At 40.4% G+C, this 11,832-nt stretch overlaps 1 protein-coding gene across 1 annotated transcript in view; it reads right to left on the minus strand.

The window, feature by feature from the left end:
* The window catches only part of MGST1 (microsomal glutathione S-transferase 1), a 9,487-nt gene extending 9,436 nt beyond the window's left edge, over positions 1-51 (minus strand). Inside the window, exon 1 of the mRNA XM_009332848.1 lies at positions 32-51. The gene's annotated coding sequence lies outside the window, so the exon portion shown is untranslated. The remainder of the gene's footprint in view (positions 1-31) is intronic.
* Positions 52-11,832: the final 11,781 nt, after the last annotated feature.

Here is an 11,832-nt window from a genome sequence, read left to right on the forward strand (position 1 = left end):
GGGTTCAGGCCCAGACCCCAGCAAACGTTACCTGGGAGGAAAAGAAGGAAAACCAGGAAAAACAAGCAAGCAAAAAAAAGCCCTCCCGTCTGAACACCCTTGGACTTTGCGACAGAGGGAAACCAGAGATCGTGACCCAGCCAGGTTTTGTTAGAGCCACGCCATCCAGCGATTGCACAAGCTCCCAAGCGGGCTCAAAGTTTACCTGAAAAACTATGTAAAGCACCTAAAGCCTCAGTACTTTGGGCCCCTACGTTGTTTTGCTGGATCTGAACTTTTACCACAAGAAAAAAATCCCAAAATGCTTGCGCTGCCAAGCCATCAGTGCTGTTCCGGTCAATATGCATTATGTTGCTTTGCAAAGCGTAACAGAAAATAAAGGAACTTAAGGGCTGACCACAGACTTCCCCTATGGGCACGCTAGGATGTGATGAAAGGAGGAAACATGGTGTCTGAGCTTCCCACTGCTGCTTCAGAGAAAATTATGCTGTTCCCTCAGCACTCCTTCTCATAACCAGAGCAATGTTTGTGACTAAGCCGCTCATGATAAACAAGACTGAAGAAGATGGAGATAAATGTACTCAGGTGCCCAGTAAAGATTTCAGAAATAATCCTAAAGATGTGTGCAAAGTCAGAAAGGGATACAATTTTTAAAGCTGCATCATTACAGAAAAACTAGTCTTAGGTACATATATTCAGCATTCATTGATGTTCTATGCTTCATGTCATGTTAAATACCTGTGTGTGCAGACCTTTGTGACTCTTCTTATTAATCATCAAACACAGCAAAACTCGTTTGAGCAAGGACTGTAGTATCAGAACTGTTTTTAAATGACGGTAGAAGTTGGGTTCAACAACCTTTGTTCTCGCTAAGAACACAGCAAATAGTATTTCCACTGAAGTCAACAAAACAACTCACGTGAGCATGGATGCATCCCAGGGAATGGATTTATTTTAAAAAAATTGAAGCATTTCTGCAGCTCATAACTTACTTCAGGGCAGGAATTGTATCTTCATAAATTTTTATACAACACGTAACACATAATATATACCAATCACATAGTGTAATTACTGCTATTGCAATAAAACTATAATCATTTTCTAGTAACACCTTTTTTTTTTTTGTTTGGCATTCTTACTTGAAGCCAGTTTAAAAAGAAGGTAAACTTACTAAGTTAACAGAGTTAAACTAAATCCACATTATTATACTTGAGAAGAAAAGCTGGTCATTGGTTTATACGCAGTTCTCAGAACTAGACCTGGAAATACCAGAAAGCCAGGAGAAAGACCATTTCCATTACTTGTAGGTAGGATATAAAGAGAAGCAGAAATGCAGCTAGAAATTCTGCAGAAATCACCCCTTCCTTTGGATTTCACATTCCTGTTTTACAGATTCTGGAAATTTAGATTGATTTATGTGACCTTAAAAAACGCTTCTGAAATTGAGAAAGCTTATATGTTCCCAGTCTTTGAATTTTGAGGCCAACACCTTATTAATTTTTTCCTACCATCACTGAATTCCCCTAATTCTAAGGAAGGTACAGAAAGAAGATATGAGGAAGAGAGGAGGACAAGAAGGGAGCAAAAAGAGGAGGGAAGGAGGAAAGAAAAAGAAAAAAAAAGGAAAAACAAAAATAGAAAAAAGAAAAGTAGAAGAAAGAAAAAATAAGAAGAAAAATAGAAAAAAGAAAAAATAAGAAAAAGAAGAGGTAGGGGAAGGGGAAGGAAGGGAAGGGAAAGGAGAAAAAAAAAGGAAGAAAGGGAAGAGAAAAAGATAAAAAAGGAAATAAAGACAAAAGATGATAAAAGATAGAAAAAAGATAAAAGAAAAATGAAAAGGAAGAACAGAAAGAAATGAAGGAAAGAAAGGGAAAGAAAAAGAGAGAAAAGAAAAAAGAAGAGAAGCCAATATTTCTTGCAAACCCTGAACCATTTTAGGGTGGGGAGAAGAGGAGTCTTAAGTAGAGTGCAAAACCGGGGCCATAGTCAGTAAGCAGAAGTAAACTTGTGCTCAAGGTCTATTTTCTTTTCAAAGTTCAGTAGCAGCATAAAGTGCCTGTACAACATTTGAAAACTGCTGTGATCTAAGTGAGGTTAGATACATAACTGTGGTGATAGTTGCTCCTGAGGGGCCCATTCTCACAGTCCTTACTCATGTGAATTGTCCTTTTGATGCTAATAGGATTACTCTTGTAAATCAGGGATGCCATATCAGCCCGATGCCCAGGGTTATACTGATCATGAAGGGCTTGATCTTGCAAACCTCATTCATGTGAGCAACCCTTTTTCGTGACAATTTTCCCATTGACTTGAAGAACTATCCATATAGCCAGAGACAGTAGAATCAGGACACAAATTTAGGGTCAGCATAAAAGTAGGAATACAAGAGTTTTTCATTTAACCTCCAGCAAGGAATAGATACTCCCAAAGAAGGCCAGGTAAGTGCCATCATTCTCTTTTGACTGCAAGGAAGGCAAGGGAGAGGCATGTATTGATCAGCCTTGTTCCATCCTGTCTCCTTCTCTGGCTCCATTTATTCACCATGATTAGAGTGGTAAAGAAAGCACCCGCAATACATTTTCACCACACCTGAAGCTTCTGTTCACCACCCCCTTGCTAACATAAATTAGTTGTTTCCTCAAATAGCTCTTCTGTAAAACTGACAAATTATGCCCTCCTGCATTAAATCAACCAGTGATTTACAGAGTAAAAAAATCATGACCACTAAGATTCAGTCCATATTTTAACTTAAATTCTGAAATACTGTTTAAATGCCAAAAGGAAAGTGTTACAAAAACGTTTAGTATAACGGACCAGAGTCAGTTTTTGTGCTACTCCATTAAAACCTACACCCTCTGGTTAGGAAGCACTTTCGCTATATCAGATGTTGACACCTGTGTAATTTCGCTGTGATTCACATGCTTCTGCTTCAGAGGATCTCAAACTGCTGTCTGGTTTCTCTGGGGAGCTGCTTCAAAAACAGCAAGAAAGGATCTTTCTTCAGTTAGGAACGCTTCCTGCTGTGTATAGCTCCGTGAAGGCTTCTCTGGCATAAGCTGCCTTTTGGTTGAGCTTCTAACTCCAAAACAGCTGTGTCCACCCATCCGTCTCTTTTATTCAGGCCACTGTTTGGAGGAAAACAGTTCTCAGTAGTGGAATTCAAGTTGTTTGAAGAATTCCAGTTGCTCACTTAGGAGGCGGAAACAATAGTATATAATTTAAGTGACCAGTCACAGTGGGTGGTGACGAACAAGCAGTGAGAGAAGGTGAAAGGAGACAATCTCCACAAAGCACAAGAATGGTCATATCTGATGATTGTCTGCTCAGTTATACATCGTTAATACATTATTCAAAAATCCCACAAAGCTCATTTGCTGGTCACTTAAAGAGACAATGAGTAAAGTTATTCTCTGAAGTTGCTTACTGTCTTCCATCAAGTAGCACCATTGATTGCTACAAGGAATATGCAAGACAGGGATCAAAAGTCGTGATGTGGACATACCATAAGAAATACTCCGACACATGAACAATATCTGTAGACTGTTGCCCTGCACAGCTTGATGTCCCAGTTGAGGAACAATTCAGAAAGGGATTGGTGGGCATACAGGTAAACCCTTTCAGTAGGTCTATATATAAGCACATCATGGACCATTTTTTGCCTTGATTCCTCTTTCACTGCACATGAATACTCTCGCAATGGTTGCGCTTCTGAAAATAGGTCTGCAGCACAGAACCAGCTTTGCAGCTGACAGCAATGCATATGCGGTGAGGTATTTTAAGTCCTGTGTTGTACTGAAGGGAAAAGGGCATGAACCTCAGCTTTTGTGATGCTATTTGATCTGTACAGTTGTTTTTATTAGGGAAGCAAGATGCTGTATATCATTAAAGGCCATGAGAGTCAATATCATAATGCTCAGATGTGCCAATAAACAGATTTTGCAGAAACCATAGTAAGTTACTTTTAAACGTATCCAGTGAGAAGAGTTATTTGTTAAGCATTATTAAATACAGCTTGCAGAACAAAATCTGATCCTTTAAAATAACACTGAAGTAGCAGAAGGAGAAAAATACTCATTATAAAAGCAGAAAGGTTATCAAGTTTCACTTCACAGATTGAACAGAAAGGAGACAAAGTATAGAGAGCAAAGTGAGCTTTAAGACATTGAGGTTTTAATCATTAATGGAGTCCCATAAAGATAAGTTTTCCTTGTTATACTACTGCTCTGCTCTAGTGGCACAAGAAAATTATAAAGCTGGAGACCAGACTGGAAGGTTTCTTGCTACAGTGCCACTCCAAATGCATGTAGAAGGCTTACAGTGAGTTTAAGTGAGCTACTGAGAAGACACAGAGATGATTAAAAGTATCTAGTAAGAAGTTGCCGAGGTATCTCTGCAGACAAGAGATTCCTAGAAGTAAACAAGCAAAAGCTTTACAGATACTGGAGATATCTGTAGACATACAGACCTGGTATGTCTATAGACAAATAGGTAAAGTTATAAAGTTAACTTTTAAAGTGCTCCCAAATCATACTGTGATGTTTTTATACTCGTGTGGATGTAGGTATTTATGCAAGGAGTGAAAGAGCTAGGCCCTGTGGGTTGAAGCAAGCTCATTTTTCCATGAAGCTACTAAACCGCTCTATGATGGTCTGAACATTTGGTCACTGTTAATCTTAACCGGATTCTTATCACAGTTGAATGTCAATAGGCTAAATGGTCCTGTCGCTCATTATTAGTCACCTAAAATTGGAGTTTCTTAACACGTTGTATATATATATCACTGGTGGGATGCGAGCCGTGTTTAGCTAATAGAGCAGCTTCTGCCTGGCAGTTTGGAGATGCTTATGAGAGCTGAAGGCAGGCAAGGAGAGGTGTACTTCTGCGCAAGTGGTTATCTTTGAGGAGTAACCATCTGGAAGAGAGAACTTAAGTGTTGCATGTAAGCAAGATATTGATCAGTAGTAATCACCTGCCCTGTCAACTGGCATTTATCACTGATCTGGTGGCAGGACTGTGGGTGGGATTCTGTAGAAGTACTAGATCAGAGGATGTGGGGAGAGGAAACAGGCGCCCCAGCTTTTGGGTGTCAGTTGTCATCCTGCAGGAAATGAAGGCTGGAGATTCCTGCCTTCAGCAATTCATCTGTCTCCAACTCACAGCTTGAAAGAAGTTGTGTAATGAATGCAGAGTGAGTACATTCTGCTCCGTGAGGAATGAGTGCCCAAAGTGTGGTTGTGTGGGAGTTAAATTTGTGTGTGAGTTGTTCTTATGTAAGGGTTAAGAGGCAAACTGTGTAGTCAGTGTGAGCCAAACATCATTGTTTTAAAAAATCGATTATCTGCAATTACAGGGCCTAGTCCAACAGTACCTTTGCAATATGCAGAGCCTTCCCAGGTAGCACAGTTATTTTTATTAGCAACCTTCCCTTCCTCAGCTCTCTGTACGAAGCCAAGTTTAGAGTCAGCAAAATGACTTGGAACCAGCACATTTTATCCCCAACAGGCCAACCAACCACAATTAAACCGTATTACCATACATTAGGCTTTAAAGGGGTTCCTTTACTGCAGTATATAAAAGGCTGTAAGGAGAGACAGAGAGGGAAAGGAGAAGACAAACATTTCACATGTAATGGGTTAAAGTCCTCCCTGATGTAAGTCCATTGACTTCAGTTGGCTAGGGATGAATACAGACAATTCAATGTTTAACAATCAGCAACTTTTGCTTAGTTGGCAAGAAAAGGTACAATTTAAGGTCCAGAGCCTTCCCTGTGCTCTTTCTGTCTTCCCATATCTTCACTCGGTTGCAGTAGCTCTCTGCTAACAGGAATGACACTCTGCAGGGTTGGCTGTTGGGTGTTTTCTGCTGTGGTGCAAGATTACTCCTCATGTTTTTATGGTGCAGCAGTAGACTTTAATAGTCACCTGAGACAATTATTCAGATACTGTATTGTGCAGTAAGATTGCTTTTGAACAGCTGCAGAAATACTTAGCAGAGACACACTCCCTAAAGCCCTGGGATGGGAAATAAAACCAAACAAACCACAGCAGCAAGACAAGAGTCTGCATCTTACTCTGTCTTTTAGCTTGTAAAAAAAGGAGTTGTGTAAGTGATTTAAAAGTTAATTGTGACAGGGACCATTTTTCATTTAGTGGTCCATATAACGCCCAGTAATAATAGGCTACAAATTTATATTCAGTCACTACCCAAACACAAATCCTCTTTGGGCAGAGTTGTGACCCAGTGTATGGTGCTTTGCCAGGCAATTCTCATTAAAAAGATAAAGAGGCGATAAGATAGGGATGCAATTATTCTCTCCAGTAGTGATGATGTTCTTTGGTGCAATCCCATTTACAAAGAACATCATGAAATCATACGTTCCTCTGGTAGAAATGGGCAATTTTCTTTCTCATAGCTTCAACCTTGCCATTCTGATGAGTACTATGCCTTAACAAAAATACCATTTCTTTTTTTTTTCCCCCAAGCCATGGTAACCAGTGTTTCTCTGTTATACTCCGTTGCAACTAATTAATTTCCCTGCCATTGCAATTCTAACCAATCCTGGTGAAAGTCTTTTGGCCGATATAACACCTTGTGGCTTAGCTTGATGCTCTATGCTGTTTTAAGTCTCACCATACAGAGGGATATTCAGCTGCACTGTCTATTTAGCTTGAATAAAGAGTGCTCATAAACACATAAAATTTTATGGAATCTCTTAATAGCTATCTGGTCATCAAATCCTGCCTCCAGCTCTGGACTCAAGAGGATCTGGCAGTACAGCAGAGGGAGAGAAGTACTCTTGCTTAGTTTGGTGTCTGAGAAGAATCCCTGCTTCTTTTTTTTCTGCAGATAGGCAGTCAGCGGGGGCTCAGTAGGCTCTGCTGACCCACTCCTCCACTGTATCGTAACCACTTTTCTCTTAAGACACAGTTTGAACATTTTGTCAGCATTTTCTCCCAGGGTGACCCTGCAGGCAAAGTCAAGCTGGGACAATGTTTTGTACTAAATACAGTGTGTGATATGTTGGGAATTTAGTGGCTGAAAGACTGCTTGTTCACTTTTTACTGATGTGTGCTTCAGTGAAGTTGCACTTGATTTACAGCTGGATAAGCAAAATCAGAATCAGACCCTTGCTGCTCATTTCTGTGGGAGTAGGACTGGGCCTTACGTGCTCTTGTGCTCATTATATACCTCAGTATCAAGTCTCACAGCTTTGATTCATAGAGTTCTCTTTAATTTGGTACATGCAGGCTTCCAGACTAGATCACATAGCAGCAGGATAACAATCCTCAGGAGAGCATTTCAGTTTGAGAAATTCATGAAGAGGGTGACTTTGCTGCTTACTTTCAATGACACTTGTGGAATAGGAAAGAGAAGTGAATGAAATGGAATTGCCAGCCTGTTTCAAAATGTATGCTCTATTATACAGCAGATGAAAAATAGCATCCTCAATAACATAGTTCTGGTAGCTGTGCGAGTTTTTGTTGGGTTGTTGTTTTTTCCCCGCTGTAATCTGTCTTTTCACATGTAGGGCACAGTTTTCTTACCTGTGTGCACTGCACACGGGAGCTCTGAAATACTCCCTTATGCCCTTCTGCATAGAAGGTATCCACAGGCCTTGCCTGGGGTGGAGGTAAGCAGGAGGAACAGAGCCTCTTCCTGCCATGCGGCAGGGAAAGACCTTTAATTCACCCCTTTCCTCCTCCCATCTCCAGCACTCTGACCAAGAGTGTTGAATTCAGAGCGGGAGAGGAGGCGTCACATTGTGAAATGGTACAGATCTAGGGCAGGTCACTTCCTTATGGAGCAAAACCAAGTTTCTTCCTGCTGCTTTTCTGAGCCGTGAAAAATCGTATGTGCCTCCTTACACGGGAAGGATTGCAAGGCAATAACCTTGCCTTCTTTCAGCGGGAATGAGCCACTCTCCTATTGGCTAAGGCATTTTACTATATATTTGGGTATATTGAAGCTGGGGGAAAAAAACAGTAGCTATAGTGAGTCTTCAATATATGTATATGTATAAAATGACTGTAGGAGCTCTGCAGCAAGAGAGGATGAGAAAGTGTTCCTAAAAGAAAAATAATCAGCTTCCCACTTTGAGCACAGCAGGATTTTGCCCCTTTCCATGGAAGACTGGCTTCCCAGCATGGTAGCTACACCAAGAGTATTGGGAATTGAGCTCCTGATGCTCTTCACCCCATCCTAATTTCTATACAGATGCATATTTGCAATGGGCAATATCTTCTTATCGGCCTCTAATAGTAGCATGAACTGTCTTTGTACAAGAAAAAATACTTTCTTGTGAAGCTGAATAAGGGATTTTGGTGGGATTACATGTTGAAGAGAGAGTCGGAAAAATGTGATTGACTGTATCCTAAGAACAGAACAAAGTGAAGGTACTTAACATACATCCTCCTCTTAGTCCATGTCATATTGCCCTGGCAAAAGTCATGAGCTAGACTTTTAGCTCTAGTGAAGTAAAGAAGCTACAAACTGAGGATCTGTATATTGTGAGGGAGTGTGGAACACAAAAGGCAAAATGAATCAGAGACCCATGTTCCTAATGCTGTTGGGAAGTGTCCTTTAAAGTAATTTGCCTTCCAAAAAATCCTGGGTTAGAATGCAGTCAGAGAAGGCATGCGATGTATGTTAAGAGAAGGGAAAATTGCAGTAACATTGCTTCACTACTTCTAGTGAGATTGCATGACTGCTATCGGATAAACCATGTTTGGGTGGATATATATTTGGGCAATGCAATCCAACAGAGACCCAGGTACTAATGCATCCTGATTTCAGAATTAGTTCCTTTGCTTTGGTGGGTTTTCTTTCCAGCCTCACTGCTTCTTTTAAAAGGGTTATTTTGCGATGCATTTAATTTTAGTGTATCAAGATTCTGTATGTGTGTGCACTCACGCTGTTAGTATTTGTGGGAATATGCTTGAAAATGGTGCTTTTAGTAAAAAAACTAGTCATATGTGTGCAGATCCAATCATTTACTGCCTTGTCCAAGAAATTCATTTATTTCTGTTTCATCAGATGATCTTACTGACAATTGTCGAAAGTTATTCAATAGCAGTCATATTCATGCCTTTTACATATTTTCTTCCTGAAACTTTATAGCCCATTTGAGCTCAGAGAAATCATCTAGCAAACTGATCTCCAACAGAAATTTTTCAAAGCCTCCTTTAACCCTTTTTAGGGACTTCTTGTGTGTATATGTTTTTATGTCTTGTGCTGTACTGTTCAGACTCGGCAAGGGATCATGAAGAATAATGACCTTGCTCAGGCGTGCACAGCATGGAGCACTGTACATACAGTCACACTGAGGCCAGTTATGCAGTAGTTCATGAGCTACAAACAAACAAAAGTTGATTCAATAATAATAATATGGCCCATATTGGCCAAGTTCAATTTGTAATGCTTTGTACTGAGTAGAGAGTTACCTGATTAATCAGATAACTAAATCTGAGGTGGGGCAGGCAAATGACAATCTTCCTAAAAGGGCAGATAATACTTAGTATGTTGCTCCCCCCTTCCTTATTCCGAGGACAGGAATAGAAAGGCTTGTTATACCCACCTCAACAATGACCTGAATGAACTACAAGAAGAGGTGAGAGAATAACCAGTCAATGACGACAACTCAGTTCTTGGATCCTCCTGTGAAACCTGACAAAAATGCTGCTACAGCAGTCACATACTGTCATTTGCTGGGAAGTGAACTAAGATCCAGAACTTGTTTCAACAGCCAGCTGAACAGTTAATTGTCAGATGATGACTTTTGGTTACTAGCCATCCTGACATGGTAGCAGGGATGAAGATTTGCTGCTCCACTTCTACCTTGTGGGCTTCGTAAATGTCTCTGTGTGCAGTAGCTTTTGATCTTTCAGATTGTGATCCAGAGTCTACCAAAGTCAATGAAAAGACCAACTATTTTAGACCTTGTGTCCAGTAAATGTTAAATATCATTTTCCAGAAAACTCTATCTAAAGTCAGTGAAGTTCAAGTCCATGAATCATACATGGTCCTTCTAGCTCCAGGTTTTCTGGACTTTGGTGACCTAGAAACCAACAACTGTCTCACCTCAGTAGCTCTATTGAAGCCTGTTGCTGAGTACCATGCCCAGGTGTTCACAGAATGTTTTTTATCACAAACATCTGTTGTAACACTTAATCCATCCTTATCGATGGGCAGCCTTTTGAAGAGGAAGCTTCAGATGTTGTGCTTACTCTAGGATGGAAGCCAAGTTCTGTTCTCCTTTGTGCTGAAACTGACTCTTCTTCCTAGGCAAGACTGCAGGATTTGCTCCTTAACTTTATAACAGTTACATAATTAACTTGTCACAGAGTTAAGTTACTATCCCTAGTTTGGGGGTGTATTTTTTTCCCATCTTTCTTTCATTTTTCTCAGCTGTTACCACCGCACTGCATGACGCACTCATTCACTTCATTGCCTTCCCAGTCTACAGCAGTCAAAGCTAATGGCTGTTCAGCATCATAAATGAACCCCTTTATCCGCCCTGCATAACCTTATAACCCAAGGGCAGATACTAGCCCCATATATTTAAATTATGTATAAGTTCACCATTACTCTTAGTTCATGTTTTCTTTAAATCTTTCATGGTTACTTCAGTAATTTAATTCTGAATTTTCAGGTGCACTGTTTCATTTTTAGGCTCTAAAAAACCTCTCTGAAATTGTGCCCACTCCACTTTTGAAGCCAGTTCAGGGACCCTTATCACTCCTTCTTACCACTCAGTATTCCCTCTGCTCTTCCCATGACAGGGCAGATAAATTTATATTAATGGTGCATAAGGAAGGTCAAGGGCACATTACAGTGGCCTGATTTGCCTGAATGCTGTCTTTCTGCTACTGGCCTTCCACAGAAGGTCCTGTTAAACTCTGTGGACATTCCATTCAGTCATGAGCATCAGTGCAGGTTTCCTTCCTTTACTAAATTTTATTGAATAAACAAGCCACCTAGAAAGTTTCGTGACCTTTTACGATATGTTCAGAAACATGTAAAATATAACTATTGCTTAATGGGCTGATACTCACTTGAAGTCAAGTCCTTTGACTACCATTCTTGCAGAAATAAGAGTAGCTGACGTGTTTCTTCCACTGCAAGAGACCTGATCCAAATCCTGTCGAAGCCAACAGGGTTTTTTTTTCCTAACTTGTGGGACATGGCTCACACTCAGCTTAAGTGACTTACAAGGATTTCAGTTATTTTTACGCTTTTGAAAAATAAGCCCAGTCACAAGTAGTGGCACCTCCTTTAACCTGAATTTTCCCAGTGATAAAGAAGATTCATAGAGTGGATGTTGAATGAGTAGGGCCTATCTGGAGTTTAACTCTCAGAAGTGCGGAGAGTGATAGCAATGGCATATATTTCCTAAGAACTTTACCCTACAACAGCTAGAGATAACTTATCAGAATAAACACTGATGGGACAAAGGTTCCATATAGTAAGTCCATGCCAGCCAGGAATCTCGACATCTCTTATAAAGCAGCAAACTTAATTTTTCACTTCTGCACTTTTGTGCAGTAGTTTTAACAAAGAATACTGGTTGGCTCCCTGTGTAAATTCCTTGGAGAATCAAAGTTCATTGTATAACACTGGAAGGAAGGAAGGAAGGAAGGAAGAATCATAGAATCATAGAATCATTAAGGTTGGAAGAGACCTCCAAGATCATCAAGTCCAACCGTCAACCCAACACCACCATGCCCACTAAACCATGTCCCTAAGCGCCTCATCTACCCGTCTTTTAAATACCTCCAGGGGTGGTGACTCAACCACTTCCCTGGGCAGCCTGGTCCAATGTTTAACCACTCTTTC

Source organism: Pygoscelis adeliae, unplaced genomic scaffold, assembly GCF_000699105.1.
Source record: "Pygoscelis adeliae isolate BGI_AS28 unplaced genomic scaffold, ASM69910v1 Scaffold38, whole genome shotgun sequence".
NCBI classification, from domain to species: domain Eukaryota; kingdom Metazoa; phylum Chordata; class Aves; order Sphenisciformes; family Spheniscidae; genus Pygoscelis; species Pygoscelis adeliae.